At 47.4% G+C, this 17,151-nt stretch overlaps 1 protein-coding gene across 23 annotated transcripts in view; it reads right to left on the bottom strand.

The window, feature by feature from the left end:
* SCAPER (S-phase cyclin A associated protein in the ER) overlaps window positions 1-4,378 on the bottom strand; it is a 420,028-nt gene extending 415,650 nt beyond the window's left edge. For 10 of the 23 annotated variants that reach the window (XM_072739199.1, XM_072739207.1, XM_072739186.1 and 7 more), the window contains exon 1: window positions 4,280-4,365. The gene's annotated coding sequence lies outside the window, so the exon portion shown is untranslated. Of the gene's footprint in view, window positions 1-2,616; window positions 2,899-4,279 lie in introns of those variants that run through there. The other 13 variants (XM_072739204.1, XM_072739209.1, XM_072739212.1 and 10 more) reach the window with 6 other exon arrangements.
* Between the last annotated feature and the right edge of the window lie 12,773 nt (window positions 4,379-17,151).

Genomic DNA, 17,151 nt, shown 5'->3' with positions numbered 1-17,151 from the left:
CGTGCACGTGCGCACACACACAAGAAAACAAGTCAGTAAACAGAGCAGACACTAGGATTGACTGGGCCAGAGATTTCAAAATAAGCTCTTGCCAGTGAGAAACTGAAGTCTCACGTGTCCTAGCCTGCCCTATAGTCCCAGAAAGTCTACAGAGACACCTGAGAGTCCTACAAATGATAATGGGAAGATTGGCTCAATTGCCAAGAAAGGCCTGCCTCTCTTCTTTACCTGGGTTTAGGTACACAGGTTCTGAAAAGGCAAGAAGTATATGGCAGACCCCAAACAGTGAGAAGTCTGCTAGGAACTCTACTCTAAAAAATATAGGCCCATCCATAGAAGCCAGAACAGTACATCTATGAATTGTTCTCACGTTGGCTAATAAATCCCAGAAAAACTGGGCTTGGCAATCTCCAATGCTCACAAAATCTATCACTCATGTTCTTGCATTTTCTGAAATTGAAGAAAAATCAAATATTTCCCTGAGTCTGGTACTTAAACAATGCCATTGTCGGCATACTCAAAAACTACCTGTAATTGTTCATGTCTTTGCTAAGTGGAAAATAAATGTATTATGGTAAAATAAGAACTTTGAAGAACAACAGAGACATTTTTATAATGCTAAGCTGTTTAATGAAGTTTTCCATTCTGATCACTCCAATGAATAAATCAACCAGAGGCATTTACCCTTCTCCTGTGAACCTGGCATGCCTCTCTGAAAATACCAAATTACCTTTCTTTTGCAATACTATATTAAATTGGCCTAACACGAACTGAAATCTTTACAAATGAAATATGTCTGAGATTTGCTTCAAACCAATGAAGGGGGGTTAGCTTTTATGAGACAAGATTGTGCATGCGTACGTAATTACTGAAATAGACTGGTAATAGCAATTAATTCTACTATCCTAATCCACATGCTTTCAAAATGTATAATGAACTTACTGATGTGGGAAGCAAAGGCAAAAGAAAAATTAAATTTCCTTCCTACCTACACCCCATTAACAAGTCCTGGAAACTGGCGGAGTGACATTCCTCTAGGGACTCAGCTGCCTCTACATTAATACTTAGCTAAGGGCAAAAGGCAATCTTAACCTGACCCCCAGGATCTCTAAGTCTACTTTAACATATAAAGATTTCTTTGAAAACTTCCTTTATTTCTATTCGAGATACATGTTGGCAATCATCCCCCCAACATTTGACCCACTGATATACATCTGAAGGGTCTCGCGACTAAGGTTTACTAGACAGCAATAAATGACCTTTCACCAACAATAGCTGGCTCCTCAAGGTCCTGGAAACCTTGCTTCCAAAATTCCTTAGAGTCTTATGCTTTCCTTAACCCCCTCCCAACTTGGAAGTATATATAATGGGCCACTCCTCATGACCCCGGTGCAGCTCTTTCTGCCCACAGGTCCTGTCCCTGAGCTTTAATAAAACCGCCTTTTTGCACCAAAGACGTCTCAAGAATCTTTTTTGGCCATCAGCTTCGAACCCTAACATCTTTCCTACATCACTTGCTACTTTAAGAAATTATTAAAAAGTAGTCATTATTTTAGCAAAACTTCGTGAAATTGTTAGTATTTCATGTCCAGAATAAAGTCTTTCTATATATCACTTCCTCCTAAGAATTTTTTAAGGTGGCTCCACCAGTGAACTGCAGGTCTTTTGCTGTTTATATTTGATAAGATCTACTACCAAAGCCATCCACGCATAAAACTGGAAACGGATTTTTATTAATTACTTGATCTGTTATTCAAGCCATTTGCAGTTCTCACTTCTACAATTTTAGAAATGCCAATTTCACAATAGATATCAGATTGCACCATTAAAGAATTCCGTTTAACTTCCCACTATATACCCACACCACATTTTTTTTTAATATTTATTTTTATTTATTTATGATAGACATAGAGAGAGAGAGGCAGAGACACAGGCAGAGGGAGAAGCAGGCGCCATGCCGGGAGCCCGACACGGGAGCCCGACACCGGACTCGATCGGGGGACTCCAGGATCGCGTCCTGGGCCCAAGGCAGGCGCGAAACCGCTGAGCCACCCAGGGATCCCCCCACCACCATCACTTTCTAAATGTTTAAAGAATGTTCACTTGTGATTCCCAAATAATTTTGTTTCTCCTTTAAAATTAGGATGAGTTGTGGTTAGTTATAAAGATGAAAGGGCAGAATCTCAAACCCCTTCATCTTATCTTTAAAACATTCTTGTGAAGTGGTTAAATGAAGTGATATTAACATTAATATCAAATCAACCTTTTAGTGATTCTTAAGTATCTATGAGGCCTTAAGGACATCTTTGAAGTCTATGTTTAAAACACTATACCCTGGCACCCCTGGGTGGCTCAGTGGTTGAGTGTCTGTCTTCCCCCAGGGCATGAACCTCAGAGTTTCCAGGATCGAGTCCCATGTTGGGCTCCCTGCATGGAGCCTGCTTCTTCCTCTGCCTGCGTCTCTGCCTCTCTCCTGTGTCTCTCACGAATAAACACATAAAATCTTTAGAAATAAAAACATTATCATTTAAACTGTAGTCACCAAAATTATTTACACATGCATTTGTATGGTAACATTGATTATGTTTCCATGCATACCCCACCAGGTGGACCAACCTAAGGTGGTTAATCACAGAGGTTAACACTGCAGGGCAGCCGGGGTGGCTCAGCGGTTGAGCATCTGCGTTTGGCCCAGGGCGTGATCCTGGGGTCCCAAGATTGAGTCTCACCTCGGGCTCCCTGCATGGAGCCTGCTTCTCCCTCTGCCTGGGTCTCTGCCTCTTTCTCTGTGTCTCTCTCATGAATAAATAAATAAAATCATAAAAAAATAAAATTAAAAAATTATAAACTGCAGCACAAGGGAGTGGGGAGAAGAGGTAAGCATTTGCTGAGTGCTTACTACGGGGGACGAGCAGCTCTAATGCTTTACAGACACCTCATTTACTTGCTATCAACAAATTCATGAGGTGATTATTATCTCCATTTTACAGAAGAGTAAACCAAGGCTCAGAAAAATTAGTCTCCAAAGGTCAAGCAGTGAGGCTGGGATTCAAAGTTGGGTCAATCTGCCTTCAAAGGCATCATTATCACACTTCCTCCCACAAAGAAACTTTCCAAATAATATTAAAAATTGACTCTTGGGGATCCCTGGGTGGCGCAGCGGTTTAGCCCCTGTCTTCGGCCCAGGGCGTGATCCTGGAGACCCGGGATCGAGTCCCACATCGGGCCCCTGCGTGGGGCCTGCTTCTCCCTCTGCCTGTGTCTCCCTCTCTCTTTCTGTGTGTCTCTCATGAATAAATCAATATAATCTTTTTTTTTAATTGACTCTTGAATTACTTAAAATATTAATTCCTAAAAAATGAAACCTTGCCATTACTGACGGCGTGGATGGAAGCAAAGTCAGAGACACACCAACGCCACCTGGTTTCACTCACGTGTGGGACTTGAAGCAAAACAGATGAACAGGGAGGGGAAGGGAGACAAGACTAAGCCAGAAAGGGCGGCAAACCTTAGGGTTTGCCCTAGTGCGTAGCGCTCGCACCTACGCGGGGGGGGGCACGTGGGGGCCGCCGCCGGCCGGGCGGCGGGGGGGGGGGGGGGGCAGCGCCGGCTGTTGCGCGGGGCCGAGCGGCCGGACGCTGCCCCTGACGTGACCTCCCTCGGCTCTACGGATCTTGAGAAAAAACCCGGGCAGTCGCCGCAGCCTGTCAGGTCGCTTCCGGGGGGGCGTACGCGGACCTTCCCGACGCGCGCACCTCGAGCTGCAGCCCAGGGAGGGCCCCGGCGCCCTCGGCCGCCGCCCCCTGCCCCGTGAGGCGAGCGTCACGCCCCCGCCCGCGGCTGCACCACGAGGGGCCGGGGGGCCGCGACGTGCGGCACAAAGCCCGGCTCCGCGGGCGGGGAGCAGGGCCGCCCGGGCCGGAGGGCGCGCACAGGGCCCGCGGGGACCAGGCCTCCGGGACGCGTCTCGCGGCGGCGGCGGCGGGCACCTGCGCTGCGCGGCCGGCGGCGGCGTCCTCGGGGCCCGCCCCCCGCACGGTCCGCGCCCTCCGGCCCGCGGGAGCCCGCCCGCCGCCGCCCCGGCCTCCGGAGGGAGCCCCGGGCCCGCCCGAGCGGCCGCCATCCCCTCCCCTCCCCCGCCCGCCCGCCAGGTGAGGGACGCCGGGGAAGGGGAGCGCCGCCGCCATCTTGCCCTGGGACCCCGCGACACACCCAGCCGGCCCGCGCCCCCGCCGCGCCCTCCCCGCCCTGCGCGCCGCGGGCCCGCGCGGACACTCACCCCCGGCCGCCCGGCGCAGTTCGGGGCGGCTCCGAGCGTCCCGCCGGGAAAGGGGCGGGGCGGGGCGGGGCGGGGGCGGGGCGGCGGCCCGCGCACCACGTGACGCCAGCCGGGCCGCGAGGCTCGGAGCCCCTGGCGCGGCCGTCAGTGCGCCGGCGCGGGCGGAGGCGGGAGGCGGGAGGCGGAGGCGGCTGCTCCGCCGGGTGCGGCTCCACCGCTGCTGCTGCTGCTCCGCCGCCTGCTGCTCCGCCGCCTGCTGCTCCGCCCGGTGCGGCTCCACCGCTGCTGCTGCTGCTCCGCCGCCTGCTGCTCCGCCGCCTGCTGCTCCGCCCGGTGCGGCTCCACCGCTGCTGCTGCTGCTCCGCCGGGTGCTGCTCCGCCGGGTGCGGCTCCACCGCTGCTGCTGCTGCTCCGCCGCCTGCTGCTCCGCCGCCTGCTGCTCCGCCCGGTGCGGCTCCACCGCTGCTGCTGCTGCTCCGCCGGGTGCTGCTCCGCCGGGTGCGGCTCCACCGCTGCTGCTGCTGCTCCGCCGCCTGCTGCTCCGCGGCCGCTGCTGCTCCGCCGCGCCGCCGCTGCTGCCGCTCGGCTCAGCCTCCTCCTCGCCGTGCTGCGCTGGCTCCGCTGCCGCCGGCCGCCGCCTGGGGTTCGCCCCCTCTCCCGCGCCCGCTCCCCGCCGCGAGCCGCACGACGCGCGACCTCGAGGTCCGCCTCGCGAAACCCTGTCGGTGCGCAAACGCAGCGGGAGGCCTGCGGGCGCGGGCGGCGGCCCTGCCTGTCCCCGCCGTGCGGGTTCGGGGGCGCGAGCACAGACCCCGGGGAGACGGGCTTCCTCTACTTCGGAGACGGTCACGGCGCTGAACCCAGCAGGAAGCTCCGCGCGGCCGCCAGTCCACGCACGGCCGCCGCCACTTGTCTGGGGAACCGCGGCTCGCCCCCCCCTCCCTGACGGCGCTCGGCTGCGGCTGACACCGGGCGGCCGCACGGAGTCGTCCCAGGTGCTGCGGGCTGCCCCGCTGCTGCCGCTCTCGCCCCGCCCCGCCGCCCCGCGCCCTCGCTCGCGGCCCCCGCCTGCCCCGCGGCGCACCCGCGTCTCGCCGCCACGCCCTCAGCCGCGAGTCGCGAGCGGGAGCGCCCGGTGCCCGGCCCGATCTGCCCCAGCGCCCTGCGGAGCCGGGGTGGGTGCCAAGGCCGGTCGGGCTCCCCCAGCTGCAGCCGCCGGGGCCGCTCAGCGTGACCCGACGGAGTTCCTCGGTTCGTGGTCCCCTCGCTTCTGGCACTCTTCCTCCCCTGTCATTTGTGCGCGCTCCGTCCCTGCCCTCCCGCACTAGCCCCTGTTCGCCTTTCTGGAAACCTCTCCTCCATGTGGGTACCCTCAGGGTAGGGGCAAGCCCTCCCTTTCCACCGGACACTCTCCCTCTGGGTGCTTGCGTTTTACCTACTCTCAGTTAGCATCTCTCTGCCTCAGACGTCCCAGTTTCTCTCTCCAGGCCTGATCTCTGCTCCTGAGCCCCAGATCCAAAGGGCTAAGCACCCGGATACCTCCACTTGACCCTCTCAAAACCCAGCCCATTATCTTACTTATAGACGTGTAAGACAGCCTCGTGGGAGATGATTTACACACCACACCACTCACCTACTTAAAGTGGTGGTTTTTAATACACTCACAGTATTGTGCAACCATTGCTACAATTAATTTCTGACTGTTTTCATCACCCCCAAAAGAAACCTTATACTCATTAGTAGTGACTTGCCTGTTTTTCCCTCAATTCCCTATTCTGGACTTTTCGTGTAAAGGGAATCATGTAATATGCAGTATTTTGTGATTTAATCTCTTTCAGCATAATATTTTCAAGGTACAATCACACTGTAGCATATATCAATACTCCAATCTTTTGTGTGGCTAAATGATATTCCATTGTAGGGACATATCACGTTAGATTTATCCATTCATCAGTTAAAGGACATTTAGGTTATCTCCACTTTTGCATTATTATGAATAATGTTGCTATGAGCATTTGTATGTGAGTTTTTAGGTGGACATATGTTTTCATTTCTCTTGGGTACATACCTAGGAGTGGAACTGGGTCATACGGTAACTCTGTGTTTAACTTTTTAAAAAATTACCAGACTACTTAAAAAACCAGCTGCACCACTTTACATTCCTACCAGCAGTCAATGAGGGTTCCAATCTCTCCACATCTTTCCCAGCCCTTGTATTGTCTGTCTTTTGGATGACAGCCATCTTCGTGGGTATAAAAAGTGGTTGTGATTTTTATTTTCCTAATGACTAATGACATTCAACAGCTATTCATGGGCTTATTGGCCATTGTGTATGTCTCTGGAGAAATGTCTATTCAAATCCTTTGCCTGTTTTTAAGTGGGTTACCACTCAACTTTTGCCACAAAGTCTTTTTCAGTTATTGATTTGCCAAATATTCTGGTGCCCTTCCTGAAATGCCTCTTTCCCAGCCCCACTGACTTGCTTTGGCCAATAATATTGAACAGAAAGGGGTGCCTGGGTGGCTTAGTGGTTGAGCCTTTAGCTTAGGTTGTGATCCTGGGGTCCTGGGATTGAGTCCCTCATCAAGCTTCCCGCAGGGAGCCTGCTTCTCCCTCTGTCTCTCTCTTTTTTAAAAAAAAAAAATTTGAGCAGAAGGGTCAATTCCAAGCAAAAATTTTAAGAGCCAGCTTGTGAGTTTACCATGTCTCTTTTCCATTTGCCAGCAATTTATTTCAGAGAAAAGTTATTCCACCAACCTGGGTTCCAGAGTGAAGACATGAAACAGAACCAGATTATGTAATCGCATGATTCCCCAATGGACACATAGCATTTGTTTTAGTAAGCCACTTAGATGTTTGGAACATTTGTTACTGTACCATAACCTAGCCTATCCTGAAGTACTACTTGTCACATGTGTTCTATGACTAGCTCTACTATCTCTCCAGGCTCCTTGACATGACCCAGAAGGCCTGAATCAGGCTTGATAACCTCTTCAGCCTCATTTCCAGTCCATTTCCTCGACTACTCTATGCTCCAGACAAAATAAAATACACTGAGACCCTGAAATTCACTTCTCCTTCTCTCTTTCTCTCCCTACCCTGGGCCTTTGTTCATGTTGTTCCTTATTACTGGAATAGTATTAGGTATCTTTGCCTAAGCTTTTTCTATATGCAAACTAGAGAGAGAGAGAATCTCATTTAATCTGAAAACAGTCCTGAGAATTAGGTAATTTCTACTATATTACAAATCAACAAAGGCCCTAAATTAACTTTTCCTGAGGCAGATAGCTAGAAGTGGGCAGACCTAGGATTTGAAGATTTATTAATTTATTTGAGAGAGTGAGAGCGTGCATGCATGACTAGGGGCCAAGGGTGAAGATCTCAAGCAGACTCCATTCTGAATGGGGAGCCTGATGTAGGGCTCAATGCAGGACCATCACCGGACTCAACACGGGTCTCAATATCACAACCCTGAGATCGTGACCTGAGCCAGCATCAAGAGTTGGTCCCGAGGAGGGAGGGGCAAGATGGCGGCAGAGTAGGGTCTCCAAGTCACTTGTCCTCAACAAATTACCTAGAAAACATTCAAATCATCCTGAAAATCTACGAATTCAGCCTGAGATTTAAAGAGAGACCAGCTGGAACGCTACAGTGAGAAGAGTTCGCGCTTCTATCAAGGTAGGAAGACGGGGAAAAAGAAAGAAAGACACAAAAGACCTCCAAGGGGGAGGGGCCCCGCGAGGAGCCGGGCTGAGGCCGGGGCAAGTGTCCCCAGGGCAGGAGAGCCCCGTCCCGGAGGAGCAGGAGCTGCACCGACCTTCCCGGGGGAAAGGCCTCCCGGGGAATTGGAGCAGGATCCCCAGAAAGGCGGGGATGCCCTCGGGCTCCCTGGGACAGTAACAGAGGAACTGCGCCCCGGAGAGTGCGCCGAGCTCCCTAAGGGCTGCAGCGCTCGGGCGGGACCCGGAGCAGCTCGGAGGGGCTCGGGCGGCGGCTCCGCGGAGGGGGCTGCGCGGCTCCGGGAACAGCTCAGCTGCGGCGGCTCGGGCGGAGGAAGAAGCTCCGCGGAGGGGGCGGCGCGGCTCCGGGAACAGCTCGGCAGCGGCGGCTCGGGCGGAGGAAGAACCTCAGCCCGGAGGGGGCGGCGCGACTCCGGGAACAGCTCGGAGGGGCTCGGGCGGCGGCTCCGCGGAGGAGGCTGCACCGCCGGGAGCGCGAATCCAACAGCGCAGGCCCCGGAGCACAGGGCGCCGGGACACAGCCCAGGATCCGGCCTCCCCCCGGGACAGGCAGAGGCCGGGAGGGCCCAGGACAGCAAGGACGCTCCTGCCTGGAACTGAGCAGATCAGCGGCCCCGCCTGGGAGCCTCCAGGCCCTGCAGACGGAGAGCCCCGGAGCTACTGCGGGGGCTGACTTCAGGGTCCCAGAGCTGCCCCCGCCACTGTGGCTTCCTCCCGGGGCCTCACGGGGTGAACAACCCCCACTGAGCCCTGCACCAGGCAGGGGCAGAGCAGCTCCCCCAAGTGCTAACACCTGAGAATCAGCACAGCAGGCCCCTCCCCCAGAAGACCAGCTAGAGGGACAAGTTCCAAGGGAAGTCAAGGGACTTAAAGAACACAGAATCGGAAGATACTCCCCCGTGTTTTTTTTTGTTTTGTTTTTTTTTGTTTTGTTTTGTTTTGTGCTTTTTTTTTTCTTTTCTCTCTTTCTTCTTGATTTCTGATTGCGTCCCCCACCCCCACCCCCTTTTTTTCTTTTTTCTCCTTTCTTTCTTTTTCTTCTCTTTTTCCCCCCTTTTTTTTCTTCTTTCTCTTTTTTCTTTTTCTCTTTTCTTTCCTTCTCTCTCTTTTTCTCCTTTTCCAATACAACTTGGTTTTGGCCACTCTGCACTGAGCAAAATGACTAGAAGGAAAACCTCACCTCAAAAAAAAGAATCAGAAACAGCCCTCTCTCCCACAGAGTTACAAAATATGGATTACAATTCAATGTCAGAAAGCCAATTCAGAAGCACTATTATACAGCTACTGGTGGCTCTAGAAAAAACCATAAAGGACTCAAGAGACTTCATGACTGCAGAATTGAGATCCAATCAGGCAGAAATTAAAAATCAATTAAATGAGATACAATCCAAGCTAGAAGTCCTAACGACGAGGCTTGACGAGGTGGAAGAACGAGTGAGTGACATAGAAGACAAGCTGATGGCAAAGAGGGAAACTGAGGAAAAAAGAGACAGGCAATTAAAAGACCATGAGGATAGATTAAGGGAAATAAATGACAGCCTGAGGAAGAAAAACCTACGTTTAATTGGGGTTCCCGAGGGCGCCGAAAGGGACAGAGGGCCAGAATATGTATTTGAACAAATCCTAGCTGAAAACTTTCTGAATCTGGGAAGGGAAAGAGGCATTCAGATCCAGGAAATAGAGAGATCCCCCCCTAAAATCAACAAAACCCGATCAACACCTCGACATTTAATAGTGAAGCTTGCAAATTCCAAAGATAAGGAGAAGATCCTTAAAGCAGCAAGAGAAAAAAAGTCCCTGACTTTTATGGGGAGGAATATTAGGGTAACAGCAGACCTCTCCACAGAGACCTGGCAGGCCAGAAAGGGCTGGCAGGATATATTCAGGGTCCTAAATGAGAAGAACATGCAACCAAGAATACTCTATCCAGCAAGGCTTTCATTCAAAATGGAAGGAGAGATAAAGAGCTTCCAAGACAGGCAGGAACTGAAAGAATATGTAACCTCCAAACCAGCTCTGCAAGAAATTTTAAGGGGGACTCTTAAAACTCCCCTTTAAGAAGAAGTTCAGTGGAACAATCCACAAAAACAAGGACTGAATAGATATGATGACACTAAACTCATATCTATCAATAGTAACTCTGAACGTGAATGGGCTTAATGACCCCATCAAAAGGCGCAGGGTTTCAGACTGGATTAAAAAGCAGGACCCATCTATTTGCTGTCTACAAGAGACTCATTTTAGACAGAAGGACACCTACAACCTGAAAATAAAAGGTTGGAGAACCATTTACCATTCAAATGGTCCTCAAAAGAAAGCAGGGGTAGCCATCCTTATATCAGATAAATTAAAATTTACCCTGAAGACTATAGTGAGAGATGAAGAGGGACACTATCTCATACTCAAAGGATCTATCCAACAAGAAGACTTAACAATTCTCAATATATATGCCCCAAATGTGGGAGCTGCCAAATATTTAAACCAATTAATAACCAAACTGAAGAAATACTTTGATAATAATACACTTATACTTGGTGATTTCAATCTAGCTCTTTCTATACTAGATAGGTCTTCTAAGCACAACATATCCAAAGAAACGAGAGCTTTAAATGATACACTGGACCAGATGGATTTCACAGATATCTACAGAACTTTACATCCAAACTCAACTGAATACACATTCTTCTCAAGTGCACATGGAACTTTCTCCAGAATAGACCACATACTGGGTCACAAATCGGGTCTGAACCGATACCAAAAGATCGGGATAGTCCCCTGTATATTCTCAGACCATAATGCCTTGAAATTAGAACTTAATCACAACAAGAAGTTTGGAAGGACCACAAACACATGGAGGTTAAGGACCATCCTGCTAAAAGATGAAAAGGTCAACCAGGAAATTAAGGAAGAATTGAGAAGATTCATGGAAACTAATGAGAATGAAGATACAACCGTTCAAAATCTTTGGGACGCAGCAAAAGCAGTCCTGAGGGGGAAATACATCGCAATACAAGCATCCATTCAAAAACTGGAAAGAACTCAAATTCAAAAGCTCACCTTACACATAAAGGAACTAGAGAAAAAGCAACAAATGGACCCCACCCCCAGCAGAAGAAGACAGTTAATTAAAATTCGAGCAGAACTAAATGATATCGAGACCAAAAGAACTGTGGAACAGATCAACAGAACCAGGAGTTGGTTCTTTGAAAGAATTAATAAGATAGATAAACCATTAGCGAACCTTATTAAAAAGAAGAGAGAGAAGACTCAAATTAATAAAATCATGAATGAGAAAGGAGAGATCACTACCAACACCAAGGAAATACAAACGATTCTAAAAACATATTATGAACAGCTGTATGCCAATAAATTAGGAAATCTAGAAGAAATGGATGCATTCCTGGAAAGCCACAAACTACCAAAACTGGAGCAGGAAGAAATAGAAAACCTGAACAGGCCAATAACCAGGGAGGAAATTGAAGCAGTCATCAAAAACCTCCTGAGACACAAGACTCCAGGGCCAGATGGCTTCCCAGGGGAATTCTATCAAACGTTTAAAGAAGAAATCATACCTATTCTACTAAAGCTGTTTGGAAAGATAGAAAGAGATGGAGTACTGCCAAATTCGTTCTATGAGGCCAGCATCACCTTAATTCCGAAACCAAAGACCCCACCAAAAAGGAGAATTACAGACCAATATCCCTGATGAACATGGATGCAAAAATTCTCAACAAGATACTAGCCAATAGGATCCAACAACACATTAAGAAAATTATTCACCATGACCAAGTAGGATTTATCCCTGGGACACAAGGCTGGTTCAACACTCGTAAAACCATCAATGTGATTCATCATATCAGCAAGAGAAAAACCAAGAACCATATGATCCTCTCATTGGATGCAGAGAAAGCATTTGACAAAATACAGCATCCATTCCTGATCAAAACACTTCAGAGTGTTGGGATAGAGGGAACTTTCCTTGACATCTTAAAAGCCATTTACGAAAAGCCCACAGCAAATATCATTCTCAATGGGGAAGCACTGGGAGCCTTTCCCCTAAGATCAGGAACAAGACAGGGATGTCCACTCTCACCACTGCTGTTCAACATAGTTCTGGAAGTCCTCGCCTCAGCAATCAGACAACAAAAAGACATTAAAGGCATTCAAATTGGCAAAGAAGAAGTCAAACTCTCCCTCTTCGCCGATGACATGATACTCTACATAGAAAACCCAAAAGCCTCCACCCCAAGATTGCTAGAACTCATACAGCAATTTGGTAGCGTGGCAGGATACAAAATCAATGCCCAGAAATCAATGGCATTTCTATACACTAACAATGAGACTGAAGAAAGAGAAATTAAGGAGTCAATCCCATTTACAATTGCACCCAAAACCATAAGATACCTAGGAATAAACCTTACCAAGGAGGTGAAGGATCTATACCCTAAAAACTATAGAACACTTCTGAAAGAAATTGAGGAAGACACAAAGAGATGGAAAAATATTCCATGCTCATGGATTGGCAGAATTAATATTGTGAAAATGTCAATGTTACCCAGGGCAATTTACACGTTTAATGCAATCCCTATCAAAATACCATGGACTTTCTTCAGAGAGTTAGAACAAATTATTTTAAGATTTGTGTGGAATCAGAAAAGACCCCGAATAGCCAGGGGAATTTTAAAAAAGAAAACCATAGCTGGGGGCATCACAATGCCAGATTTCAGGCTGTACTACAAAGCTGTGGTCATCAAGACAGTGTGGTACTGGCACAAAAATAGACACATAGATCAATGGAACAGAATAGAGAACCCAGAAGTGGACCCTGAAATGTATGGTCATCTAATATTCGATAAAGGAGGAAAGACTATCCATTGGAAGAAAGACAGTCTCTTCAATAAATGGTGCTGGGAAAATTGGACATCCACATGCAGAAGAATGAAACTGGACCACTCTCTTTCACCATACACAAAGATAAACTCAAAATGGATGAGAGATCTAAACGTGAGACAAGAGTCCATCAAAATCCTAGAGGAGAACACAGGCAACACCCTTTTTGAACTCGGCCACAGTAACTTCTTGCAAGATACATCCACAAAGGCAAAAGAAACAAAAGCAAAAATGAACTATTGGGACTTCATCAAGATAAGAAGCTTTTGCACAGCAAAGGATACAGTCAAAAAAACTAAAAGACAACCTACAGAATGGGAGAGGATATTTGCAAACGACATATCAGATAAAGGGCTAGTTTCCAAAATCTATAAAGAACTTATTAAACTCAACACCAAAGAAACAAACAATCCAATCATGAAATGGGCAAAAGACATGAAGAGAAATCTCACAGAGGAAGACATGGACATGGCCAACATGCACATGAGAAAATGCTCTGCATCACTTGCCATCAGGGAAATACAAATCAAAACCACAATGAGATACCACCTCACACCAGTGAGAATGGGGAAAATTAACAAGGCAGGAAACAACAAATGTTGGAGAGGATGCGGAGAAAAGGGAACCCTCTTACACTGTTGGTGGGAATGTGAACTGGTGCAGCCACTCTGGAAAACTGTGTGGAGGTTCCTCAAAGAGTTAAAAATAGACCTGCCCTACGACCCAGCAATTGCACTGTTGGGGATTTACCCCAAAGATTCAGATGCAACGAAACGTCGGGACACCTGCACCCCGATGTTTCTATCAGCAATGGCCACAATAGCCAAACTGTGGAAGGAGCCTCGGTGTCCATCGAAAGATGAATGGATAAAGAAGATGTGGTTTATGTATACAATGGAATATTACTCAGCGATTAGAAACGACAAATACCCACCATTTGCTTCAACGTGGATGGAACTGGAGGGTATTATGCTGAGTGAAATAAGTCAATCGGAGAAGGACAAGCAGTGTATGTTCTCATTCATTTGGGGAATATAAATAATAGTGAAAGGGAATATAAAGGAAGGGAGAAGAAATGTTGGGAAATATCAGGAAGGGAGACAGAACATAAAGACTCCTAACTCGGGGAAACGAACTAGGGGTGGTGGAAGGGGGGAGGAGGGCGGGTGTTGGAGGGGAATGGGTGACGGGCACTGAGGTGGACACTTGACGGGATGAGCACTGGGTGTTTTTCTGTATGTTGGTAAATTGAACACCAATAAAATTTAATTAAAAAAAAAAAAAAAAGAGTTGGTCCCTTAAAAAACTGAGCCACCCAGTGCCCCAAGTAGAGCTAGGATTTGAACCCATGTCTGTTTGACTCTACAGCCCTCTTTGAATCATTATGCTATGCTAATCTGCTAGACATAGTTAGCTTTTATTGAACCCTTACTATGTAGCAGGTATTATGCTAAAGGACTTCACATGGACTATAATATAATATTAATATTATATTATTAATATTTTATGTAAAGAAATTACATGAAATGGAAGTATAAAATAGTGGTGTCCCACAGCAGATCCCTCTCCTATCTTAGGAAACTGACCTTCCCTTGTTTAAAGATCCTGAATGTAGCAGTTGCCTTTGCAAAGAAAGAGATGTCTATTCTCTCTGAATTCTATCCACCACCCCTCATTGCCTCCAAACCCACTTCTATAATCAAATCCAGGAACCCAGGACAGAATTGTAAGATCTATTCTAGGGATAAAAAAAAATAAAAAAAAGCTTATACAATCAAAGAATTGCAATACCTTGTGTATTTATATCAACAGTAACCTAGAAAACTATACAGGAGTAAAATCTAAGGATGTTACATCAGCAAAGATAGAATATATTGATGAGCCAGGCTAAATTGAAATATAGGCGTCCTTACCTGAAATTCTGAATTCGATGTACTAAGTCGAGAACCTAGAAGCATCTTTAATAGTTTACTTGGTTGACTTCAATGAAGCTGAGATGCTAGAACTTCAGTCACATGATGTGGAGAAATGAATGTAAAAGGTCTTATTCAAAAGAGTCAAGCCACAGGGTAAAAAAAAAAAAATGTGAAAGCATCAAGGTGATGGGAATGTTGAAGTGGATATATTATCCTGCTCACCCTTTTCCTGACCAGGCTTCCTGGAAGGGACCAATGGACACTAAGGCACTGAGAAAACATTAGTGAGAGAAACATAGACTTCCTTGAAAACTCTGCAGTGCGGTCCTCTCTAGATCAAGGAAGATTGAAATGGGTTTTCTGACTCCCGTGGTAATGTTGGCAGAACGGCAGAGGCCACATGAGACACGGCCATCGGAGACAAGGGGTCACAATTACCATAATGGACAGCAGGGGTAAAGTGGCAATCAGAATGCTGTGACCCTCAGAAATCTGTGGGGGTACTTACCTGATGACAAGGTCTCTAGGAATGAAATAGATAGGCAGTCTACCAAAGTATTCCTTGATATATACAACTGGGAAAACTATAGGTCTAGTGCACAGAAACCTGACTTGAGTTGTCACAAAAGGAAGTCCTGGCGTCTCATTTAGTTCCCAGGTTTAGTTATGCCACATGCCCAGGACCCAGTGAGTGAAGGAGAAACTGGGTCCCCTTGAGGAAGGACACTGCAATATTGTCACAACTATATACTATAAATATTTCCCTGAGCCTTTCCCAAAGGAACCTGTAACTATTAACAAGGCGAGTGTGCACTGAGGAAGGGGACATAGCCAAACTTTTTGAAGGATTATTAGATACTGCTCTGAATTTATGCACATCCTCAGGGACCTGCTGTACTCTGCCACATGTTAGTAATGACAAAAGGACTGTAGAGTAAGTTGTCAACTTCACAAGCATTAGGCAGCTTAGATTAAGCTGAATAGATTTAGAGCTTTGGGTGATCAAATAATAAGTTAAATTTATATCCCAGTCCCTCACCCAGAAGGCTCAATGGCTTATGTAGACACATGCTGAGGCAATTTCTAGGTCCTAAATGCATATTTGGACTAGGCGTACTTGGCAACTGGCAGCTTTTCTGCACTGGCTCCCTGACTCATAATGAGAGGACTACTGTGGTAGGTAGAGCCAAGTGGAAGCCCCTGGAACTGCCCTTCTCTAACAAAATAGTAAGCCAAAAGTAATACCACATCCCTGAACTGCAGGAATTAGTGCCACCATGAAAGATTTGATAGATGCAGGAATGATGATTCTCATCACACCTCTAACTCCTATGTTTGATAATTACAAACCTAAATGGTGATTTCACTTGCAGCTTCTGATACAGATATGGTCTTTGCTAGAAGAAATCAACGTTATCATGCCATCTAGTATACAGCTATTATTTGACAAATCATTTTCCCCTCATGTCAATTAACACGGATAATGAGAAACAGCAAAGTTTCACTTGTCAGCAATATACTTTTACAATCTTACTCCAGCGTCCTGTCAACTCTCAAACTGTTGTCACAGTATAGCCCACAGTGATCTTGACCACCTAGACATCCCACAGAACATCACTCTGATCTACTACATTGATAACACCATGCTGATTGGTGAACAGGAAGCAGCAACCATTCTTAGTAAGACACGTGAATGCCAGAGTCACAAAAATTCAGTGAAAGGATTGTTGCAATAATTCTCTGTAGCAGTGGTTTTCAACCAGAGGCAATCTTTTCCCCTCAGGGACATTTAACAGGAAATACCTAGAGAGATTTTTGGTTGTCACAAATAGGAGTAAAGGAGTTAGTGGCTACCTGCATCTCGTGGGCAGAAGTCAAAGATGCTGCTAAATATCTTGAAGTGCACAGGACAGCTCCCCATAACCAAGAAATATGAAGCTCAAATGTCAAGATTAGGTCAAGAATCCTGGCCTCAAAATGAAAGACAAGTTTCTGTACCTTGCACATCCTAATAGAGGATGTCTTGGTGGGCCTCTTTGGATTTTGGAGGCAACATATACCACATTTGGGTATATTTCCCTGGCTCATTTACTGAGAAACCTGTGTTCCTAGGGAATGAAAATCTCTGCAGCGGTCCAGCTGCTGTGCAAGCTACATTGCTACTCAACCCTAATAATTCAGAAGATCCAAAGTGTCTGTGGCAAGTAAGGATACTGTATGAGCCCTTCGGCAAACACCAAAAAAAGAGACCCAAAGCCCAAAACCCCAGGGTTTTGACACAATGCCATGTTCTCCTCTGCTGAAAGAACACTGGACTCTGGTAGAG

The sequence above is a fragment of the Vulpes vulpes genome, chromosome 15 (assembly GCF_048418805.1).
Source record: "Vulpes vulpes isolate BD-2025 chromosome 15, VulVul3, whole genome shotgun sequence".
NCBI lineage: Eukaryota > Metazoa > Chordata > Mammalia > Carnivora > Canidae > Vulpes > Vulpes vulpes.
Note: the sequence above shows the minus strand (reverse complement) of the source record. Positions and strands in the feature narration are given on the sequence as shown.